Source organism: Triturus cristatus, chromosome 8 (genome assembly GCF_964204655.1).
Source record: "Triturus cristatus chromosome 8, aTriCri1.1, whole genome shotgun sequence".
In the NCBI taxonomy this organism is placed as follows: domain Eukaryota; kingdom Metazoa; phylum Chordata; class Amphibia; order Caudata; family Salamandridae; genus Triturus; species Triturus cristatus.
The window spans coordinates 907,891,194-907,900,246 of NC_140591.1; the positions used below are offsets into that span (position 1 = coordinate 907,891,194).

Genomic DNA, 9,053 nt, shown 5'->3' on the forward strand with positions numbered 1-9,053 from the left:
ATAATTCCAGGATATGTAATAGGTGGGTTATCTTACGGGCGATCCAAGGGCAGGCGGCCATCTACTTCACCTGCCCCGCCTGATGAGCCGGGCAGCACGGGAACGACCCGCAAGTGCTGCCCCCCAAGTGATTCTTTTTTCGATCACGTGCCGTTGAAATTCTACTCACACCCCCCCTCTCGGGGCGGAGCGTCGCATAGCAAGCCCCCGGTTGTTCAGGCCCACAACCGCCCGCAGGCCTAGCGGGGCGCCGACCGGCTTCCGGGACCTCTCTGGAGGCTCCTCGTTTTGGCTCAGGCACCACGTGGTGCCGCGCAGAGGTACCCTTTGTACCGGCCTGCTTCCAGATCGCCCTGTAACTCCGCCACAGCCCTGGAGGCGGCTAACCGTCGCAGCCAGGGCCCCCCACCAACCTAGCTCTTTACCTGCACCCTCTATTCACCAATGCTTCGCTTAAATCCAATAAAAACAGGTCCATGCCTATTTGGGAGAGGTGTACTCCATCCAAGTCGAAGTACCCCTTTACATTCCCCCGAATCATCTCATGGCGAATAAAGCCCAAACCCCTTTGGGCGGGACTCAAACCCTGTGAGATCCCTTATAACCACAGGCCCAAGACATACCAGTGAGCTATAGCTCCTGGATTGTAGATGGCCCCATCTATGTCCCCAATCCCTAGACGCTATCCCAATCGGATAGGGTCTGTTGAAATAGAGGGGCCTGTGAAGATGTGCGATAACTATTCGCCCCCCAGCGGGAAGGTTACACCTATTCACAATCCTGGGCCTGCCCGCTTTGACTATTATGACGAGAAGGGTTACTTAACATTTGTATAGTCCCCTCAGATAGTTAACCTGGGGCACAGGAGTGCACCTCACTGCCAGCGCGTGACCATGGGCAAGGGGCGACTCTTGCCCCTGCCCACCATCCCTTATACCTTATAGGAATTATGCCCCTACGGATCCCTCAGTGATGATCCCTTAGGCATACCAGCTTCGGGAATCTGTTTGGCTTAAGCGTTGCGCGCTGTCATAATGTCCCCTTGTGTTTGCCCCGCTGACACCCCAGATACTGGGACAGCAGCACCAGTCTCCTGCAGCTGCCGTACGCGACCAGTGATTCCGGTGGGGGGTGCCACCAACCGCAATGGTCCTCCAAGCATTACGGAAAGCCCATTTTTACCTGGGCCTCTCTCCAATTGATGGTGATTACACCCAGCTGAAGGCCAGAGGCCCGCCTAAGGAGCCTATGCACTTGTTTTGCTACCCGGCTCCCTTGTGGGAGGGCCACAGAGTTAGGGCAACGCGTGTGCTCCCAGGGCACGGTGCTGCTGGAAAGCAGATATCTGATACTCACACGCTGGTACCTTATCTGTTGCTAAATGCCCTACTGCAGGAAGTTTCCCAAGAACCGTAGACTTCGCGGTCCCACCTAACTTGATCCCATCACCTGGGGGGAACCCAGTGGTGGCAGGACCTGAATGGTAACTCCATCCCGGCGTAGCTATCGCTTATTTGTGCCGCCGAAGCAGGCAATGCCCCCTTAGTCTCAAGTTCTACCCCTAGAGGATAACCTTGGGAGCAGACAAGTCTGTGGGAACCAACCGGAAACTTTGGTGCAAATACCGGCCCTATTCTGAACTTAGCGAGTGCTGCACGGTCAATAATGCCCTGATGCCCTGGGGCTCTACGTGGTCTTTACCAAACTTTGAACGACCGCACACTTGCTATATAACAACCATACCACTCCTCCTGCAGGCCTAACTCTTGGTTATGGTGCCCAGCTCAGTGTTCTGCAGGCCAATCGGCTCAGAGGTAAACCACGGGTTGCAATCCGCTCGCGAGCGGCGCACCCGCCACCACTTGGACAATCACGACGGTAACCTTGTGCCGTGATTTAGGCCCTAGTGATGCGCTATGTGGCGACCACTTATTCTTTTGCCGCTATGTCAGAGCGTCCCCGAATTCAATGCGATTGGGGCGCTGAGCTGCACCCATATCTAACCCATCTAGTGGCTCAATCCAGACTTCCTTTAGCCTTAGATAATAACTACCATTCTATCTCGGTTGCGTTGCCCTGCCCGACTAGGCACCCACCCGGGTGTCTAGGTTACAGTTAGATATGTGTGAGTTCCCCATGTCAGTGACCGTTGAAGGCGGCCCACATAAGCATGTTGGCGGGGCCAGTTGCGGGCTTAAGCATACCTCTTTTAGACTGTCGGCAGCGACCCGTGTTTAACTGTTACTAACATGGCAATGACAGTTCTACGTTAGGACTATCCCCACACTGGTCCGCCCTGCCCAAGGACTGATGCACCTGGGAGGGCGAGGCCGTAAGCAATGGGGGTGGGTGACGTGACAACAATGACAAGCGACCCAAGCCCCCTTTCAGCAAAAGGTTGGAGACGAGCGACACGTGGTCACGTGTGGTCAGGATCGGACTGCGCGACCCTTACTGTAATTAGCCCTCATAAGTCGCGCGAACTCGACCCCGTACTTACACAAGCCGGCACGGGGAGAATAGGGGATTCGTACCATATAACACGATCGCCGTGCCCGGCCACACGAGCACCGCACCCGATTAACCCTTGAGGAGCGGGGGGATTAGTAATACCCGTAATCGCGTGATGTGGACAGTGCATGTCTTGGTATCATGTGTCCGCCTTATAGGAAGCCTGCAATTACATGATGAATAGTTATATCGCGCGAACTTGACCGGAAGGCATTGGAGCACTTTAACATGAGCACCGTATTTATATTACCTCTTCAGGCAGGGGGTGTTTACGACATTCATACCATATTACCCGCTCCCCGACCGAACCGCGCGAGGCCCGCACCAGATTCTCCATTGAGGTGCGGGGGGTTTATTAATGCCAGTAATCGCGTATGTGAGAATTGCATGCACTTGTATTATTTATCTGCTTTATAGGAAGCCAGCAATACATGTTGCATAATTATATAGCGCAAGCTGAAGGTGTTGGAGCGCCTTACCTGAGCACCCTATTTACATTACCCATTCAAGCACGGGGGGCTTACAAGATTCGTATCATACTAAACGATCCCCGTGCCAGGTCCATTGCGCCTGCCGCACGCAGCCCACTGCATGCCCCCCCACCCTCAACGGCAGCGTAGCCGACGGGAGGGGGGGCGATAACCTTAACCAGGGAGCGCCACATGTGTTGCACCTCCCGCGATCAGCGGGGACCCAGGCAGCTCCCAGCCGTGCAGTGCTGGTGTTTTGGGGCCGTGAACCCACGCTAGTCTCCTACGTGCTCGAGTATATGGAGCAAAATCTTGCGAGCAATGCATGCACTGGTATCATGGATCTGCCTATATAAGCAGCCCGCAATTACATGCTGCATATTTATATAGTGCGAGATCGACCTGAAAGTATTGGAGCGCTTTACATGAGTGCCCTATTTACGTTACACATCCAGGCACTGGGCGCTTAATTCAAAATACAATATTACGTGATCGAGTGTACCAGATAACACGAGCACCGCACCCGATTAACCAGTGAGGTGCGGGGGGTATACTAATGGCCGGATGCGGACGCAACCCCGCGGGCCGGAACTGGTTACCCTAAACCAACAGCCAACTCACAGGTTACAACGCCTACCTCCTGCCCCCGCTCGCCCCAGCCGCGTGGAATACCGAAATTCCTTCAAACCTGTACTGAGCGCGAAAACCCTAAAGCGCCGGGCACTCGCACCGCCCATTCCGGAGCAGGGGGGTGTCATACTGGCCGAAATCACCGAGGATGGGGCGCACCACGAATGCAGATGGGCATAAAAGGATGGGCATGGCCCCCATGCGGACCACCCTGATTCATTTGCTTTTTATGTCAAAATGAGCGAATAAACTATAACTACTACTTCTACCAGTCCCTTTGCAGGCTGACTCGTCAACAGTCTGCATTAAATCACAAAGTAGAGACTGTTGATTTCACCCACGACCCAAAAAATGTACATCTTAGCGTCCAACCATCACATCATAAAAGTTGAATATTATGCATGTGCAGATGCAGATTTAAAGTGTATTGGGTTCCGAGTTGACAAGAAAGATTACAGCGATGTCACCTTCTATGCAGGCAATCCTTGGTCACCCCCTTTGCACAGCCCTTTCAGCGCCTTATATGTGTGATGGTACTAGTGTTTGAACACTACGCCCTCTAGCTACCAGGTTTGCATTTGACGGTTTAGTTAGGTAGGCCAGAAACCAGTGTAAACATCAGAAAAAGTGGGTGCAACATAAGTGCAGAACCTACTCTCCTACATGCGGACTGGTGCCCAGTGCCCATGAAGGCATGAATTCCTCTGGCAATCTCTTGTTAAGGATATCTAAATGACTGCACACAAACCAGTGCCGCCGATTTAAGCAAGAAACAAATCCCAATACCAAACAACATTTGGGTGCAAGAAATATGCCCCATAATACATAAATGCAAGAATGGTCTGGACTGAAGTGTAAAGGCCCAACACCAGCAAAAGTAATTAACGTCTGAGTGCATTTAGCATGCCCCAAGATGTAGCACAATTTAATATGGTTTGGGTGCACACAAATACCCCATCCCCAGTAACAGAAGTGTCTGGGTGTAACCGGTAAATAAAAGCAAGAATGGTTTGGGCGCAAAGCAAAAGTGCGGTTAGAGTTGCAGAATTGCTGCCCCGAACTGGAACTGTAAGAATAGATTGAGATACACTGAACATGCCCCATCTCAAGTAAAGGTAGGTAACAAGGCCAAAACATTAACCTACAGAAGGTGCAACCTCAGATCCCCGACGGTCTGAATCCAATGATATCTCAAACGTATGCTATCACGGCATAGACAATGCGTGCAGGCAGCAGTTCAGCATAGTAAAATAAATATGCGTACTTGGCTTTTTTTTTTTTTTTGTTTTTTTTTATTTTTTTATTATAATGCTGCATATTGATATAGTGCGACTCGAACCGCAGGTATTGGAAATGCCCACAACACCTGGAATTCCCAGGCGGTCTCCCATCCAAGAACTGACCAGGCCCGACCCTGCTTAGCTTCAAAGATCGGACGAGATCAGGTGCATTCAGGGTGGCATGTCGGTGCGGACCAAAGGCTCCAACGCGGAATCAGCCAGACCGCAAATGTTCTGGAATCAGCCAGACCGCAAATGTTCTGCACATTTAACAGCGCGGTCTCGACCCACTGCACTGGAGCGCCCGCCTGACAAAGGGTCGCCAGGAGGGAGGGGGAAGGCACTAAGGCGCCGACCGCTGAGTGGCCCCCTGCCGCGGTCAGTGGCATTTCCACTGTCAATTACAGGAACAGCCGAATAAGTCACCCCCCAGAAGAGTTGCAATTCTGACAATTCAGGACCCCAACGTTCAAAGGATGGATGTGGCAGCAGGTATTTGTCTTTTTTAATTTATATTGAATTAATAAACAGCTTTTGTTGTGCTCATCTCTGAATTTAAAAACAGCACCACCGTGTGGCAGATACCATGTGGCAGGTACCGGTTCTGACTGTCATAAGTGCGGGTGCCGAGTACCGAAAACCACAGTTCAAATTAAACGATGGTTTTGCAAGTTCTCCCAGCCCACTGGGCAGTGCGTGATTGCTCTGTAGGCCTGTCCAACTCTGGCTGTGGACTGGAGTAGGCATAGTTTGTGCCACCGAGATTCGCGAATTAACTAGTGTCTCGGACAAGGGAGATGCACTATGAACAGTGCCCCATTATAGGCAGAGCCACAGGGCATAGGGTGGGGTGCCTCGGATCAGACGGGTTTCAGAATAGGCTGGGCACCAGAAGAGAGCACGCCTCACAGCAGAACACACATCTCTGGAAGCAGAATATGTATTAAAATAGGGACGGAGGACAACTTGTGCCCCTGAACAGTGTTTCGGAATTGACATTTCCAGCCACAGCCCTGTCACAGGAGAGTGCATGTTAATATATAATGGCTGTTGGTGAGAGATTCCCCACTCCATGGGACAGAGGGCCCCAGAATAAACAGGCTCCCAAAGCACACTTTGTAAATTTGTTTTTATGCTTAGTGCTCTGCCCAGCAACGAGGTGCCCCTCTCTCAGGGCATATTTCGAGCTCTAACTAGTTGCAGGGCCTTATACAGTTACTTTGCAGCGGGTGGCCCCTGAAAATATCAGGGGGGGGACCTCGCTGCACCACCCACACGGCAGGCCCCCCGCAGACGAAGGCCCTAGCAACGGTCTGCACGAACGACAGGCGAGAAGGGGGGGGGCTCGCAATGCTCACTGCCCCCCCCCCTATGCAACAGCTGGCCAGGGGCCCCAGAGTCGGGTAGATTGGATGGGAGGCTTGGGGAACGAAGCCTCCGACCACTCTTAACCGTTCCGGTGAGGGTGGTAGCAGTGTGTATTGACTCCATTCCACCCTGCTGTCCCGCACGAACAGCTACCTGGGGTGGGGGGGCAAGATCACGTGAAACCCATCGTGGCGTGATGGGATTGATGTACCTTCTACCTCTTGAAAAGAGATGCACATCCTGCCGGCGGCGTAATCTGAACCCAGGCGTGGCTTCCAATGAAGCTCTGGGGATCACGATGGTACGGGACACGACAACGGGGTAACCGACAATGACCTGGTTGCAAATATGGGGGGCAGGGGAGCATGCCCCAAACCCCCCCCCCCCCCCCGCCGAACCCCTTCTGGGCCTATGCCTTCCCCAGTGCCGTACACTCAGGTGCAGCTTCACGAGCAGGACCTCGCGCCGATCGGCCTATGCCCGGGGAGAAAGTGTTCCGCTGTGGCCTGGGGACACTCGGCGATAAGGAGCACCGGGGCACACCTCGGTCCTAACCACCAGCACTTACGAGCAGGACCTAGCGCCCATCACCTATGCCCGGGTGGAAAATGTGCCGCTGTGGCCGGAGGACACTATGCGATCAGGAATGCCGGGGCATACCCTGGTCCCAACCATCAGCATCTAGTGCCCTAAGCAAGGGATGGAGCCGCTCGATAAGGCTGCCCCCCCCAAACGGCCCCTGAGCGACCGGACCACTCCGGCCGAGGACCCCATTCACCACGTGGGCAGAGGTCCCCCTGAAACCGTTGAGATGCTCTACTCTGCAGCCACCTGCTGGTTGCCCCCCCATGCCTGGAGGCAAAGGGAGAGGACCGCCCGTTAAAGGGAGACAATGAAATTGTTCCCCTCAGTTCTGCCCCCTGGCCCGTTAACGGGCTGCCCGTGCCGCCCGTATCTGCAAGTGAGGCCAAGGCCAAGCCCGGGGCAGAGATCCCCAGTGTGCAAGGAGCTACGGCGTACAGACAGACCCTCCCCTCGGATTACCCCCGGGGCCCAGGACCCGATCGACAGTAACCACCCTGCCAGCTAGGCCGCTGGGCAACAGCAGGCCGCCGTCCTCCTCCACCCCCACCTGGATGCCGCCAAAATTTGTCCGTAATGTGGCCGGCGGTGGAGGGTTAGTGTGTCGTGTCCCACACAGCAACAATGGGTTGCACTCACCGCAAATTGTTCAAAGCGGCTCCGTAACCTGACCCGACACGAGGGACACGTCCAGACGGCGTGATGAGCAATGGCGGGCCGAGATCACAGCGACGAGGACGCCGACCGAAGGAGACTGCGACCGATCAAAAGGCGAGGTGGGCGACAAAGAGGTCGCCAGTGAGGGTGGGGGAAGGCTAAATAGCCTTCCCCTCACACCTGGGCCCGGAAGTGACGCGCCTTGCGCGTCACCTCCGGCCCCCGACACGGAGGGGGGGCAACAATCAGGATCCCTGCCCCCGCCCCCCCCGAAGGAGGGAGTGGGGAGGGGTGACCGGGGCCCCGGGGCCACTAAGGCGCCGACCGCCGAGTGGCCCCCTGCGGGGGCCGCGGTCAGCGGCAAATATTGCGCAACACCGGCGGCCGGGAGGAGAGAGGGTTATATATATGTAGAAGAATTGTGCAAAAACGGCTTCTTCCCTTTTGCGGTATCAAGACCCATTTGCAAGTTCTAGCGAGAGAAATAAGGGTACATCTTAATGCTTGTTTTCCGAGCATCGCCGCGCCCACTCTGCAATAGCGGATGCATTTCTTTTTACTTTTTTTTGTCATTTTACAGCCACGATTAAAGGGAAGGCTACTCCATTGGATCCGGTGGAGGGGGTGGGGAGGTGAAGGGGTGTACGGGAGCCTGCCCTCAGTTTGCCAGCTATGGGTGGTTTTTTACCTAAACATTTTTATTCTACTCCCCTAGTTCTACGACATAATAGAACATTCTGTGCTCTGTAGTTTATGGTGTCAGAACTTTGTCGATGCTGAGTAAGGGTGGAGTTCGAGATTGTGAGAGGGAAGCCAGTGTATAAAATGTAAACAGATGCACTTTTAAAACTGTGGCGAGAGGCATTTGAAAGACCTAAACTGAAATGATAGCAGAGCTGAGTCCCGGAGCACTGGGACGACAGACCATCTGTGCAGTGAAGAAACAGCTCTTAACTCGGCTCCGCCATTATTTCAATTCATGACTTTCAATCCAGTCAGCATTCCTGGTCTGTGTGTGAGGCGGGGGTAGGGGTGCTGAGAGTTTTGAAGTTGACAGGAGCAGAGGCGGGCAGTCTAAAAAGTTGGAGAGCAAGGAGGAGGGGCCATCACATGCTGTACAGTGTGATGGCCAAACAAAACCATCTCTGAGTGAAATCTACAGCAAGGGAGCAAAGCCCACAAAGGAGGGACATTTAAACAAATGCTCCAACCACAAGCCAGCATTTGTAAATGACACATATAACAGCCAATGGCGATAGGTGGGTTTGCCAGAACCCATAGAAGAGGATACAACAGTTCGATCGAGGCTCGACCTTAAAAGGGGGAACACCTCAGTCAAGTGAGTAAACATTTTGCAAATAACTCATTCAGATCAAGTGTGTCAAGGTGACGTATTATATTGTTCAAAGAAGTTCTCTTCATCAGTTTCTTTCTCATCAAGCTTTGCTCCTTGTGAAACAGATAGGATTGCGCGACTTCTTTCACCAATTGCAGTGCCATCCAGGGCTTAATGGCTGGGCCTTTCGTGAAACAGACTCCTTACTTGGGGACTGTT

At 53.5% G+C, this 9,053-nt stretch overlaps 1 pseudogene; it reads right to left on the reverse strand.

Moving 5' to 3' along the window:
* Positions 1-4,965: 4,965 nt before the first annotated feature.
* Positions 4,966-5,086, reverse strand: LOC146805252 (5S ribosomal RNA; annotated as a pseudogene).
* Between the last annotated feature and the right edge of the window lie 3,967 nt (positions 5,087-9,053).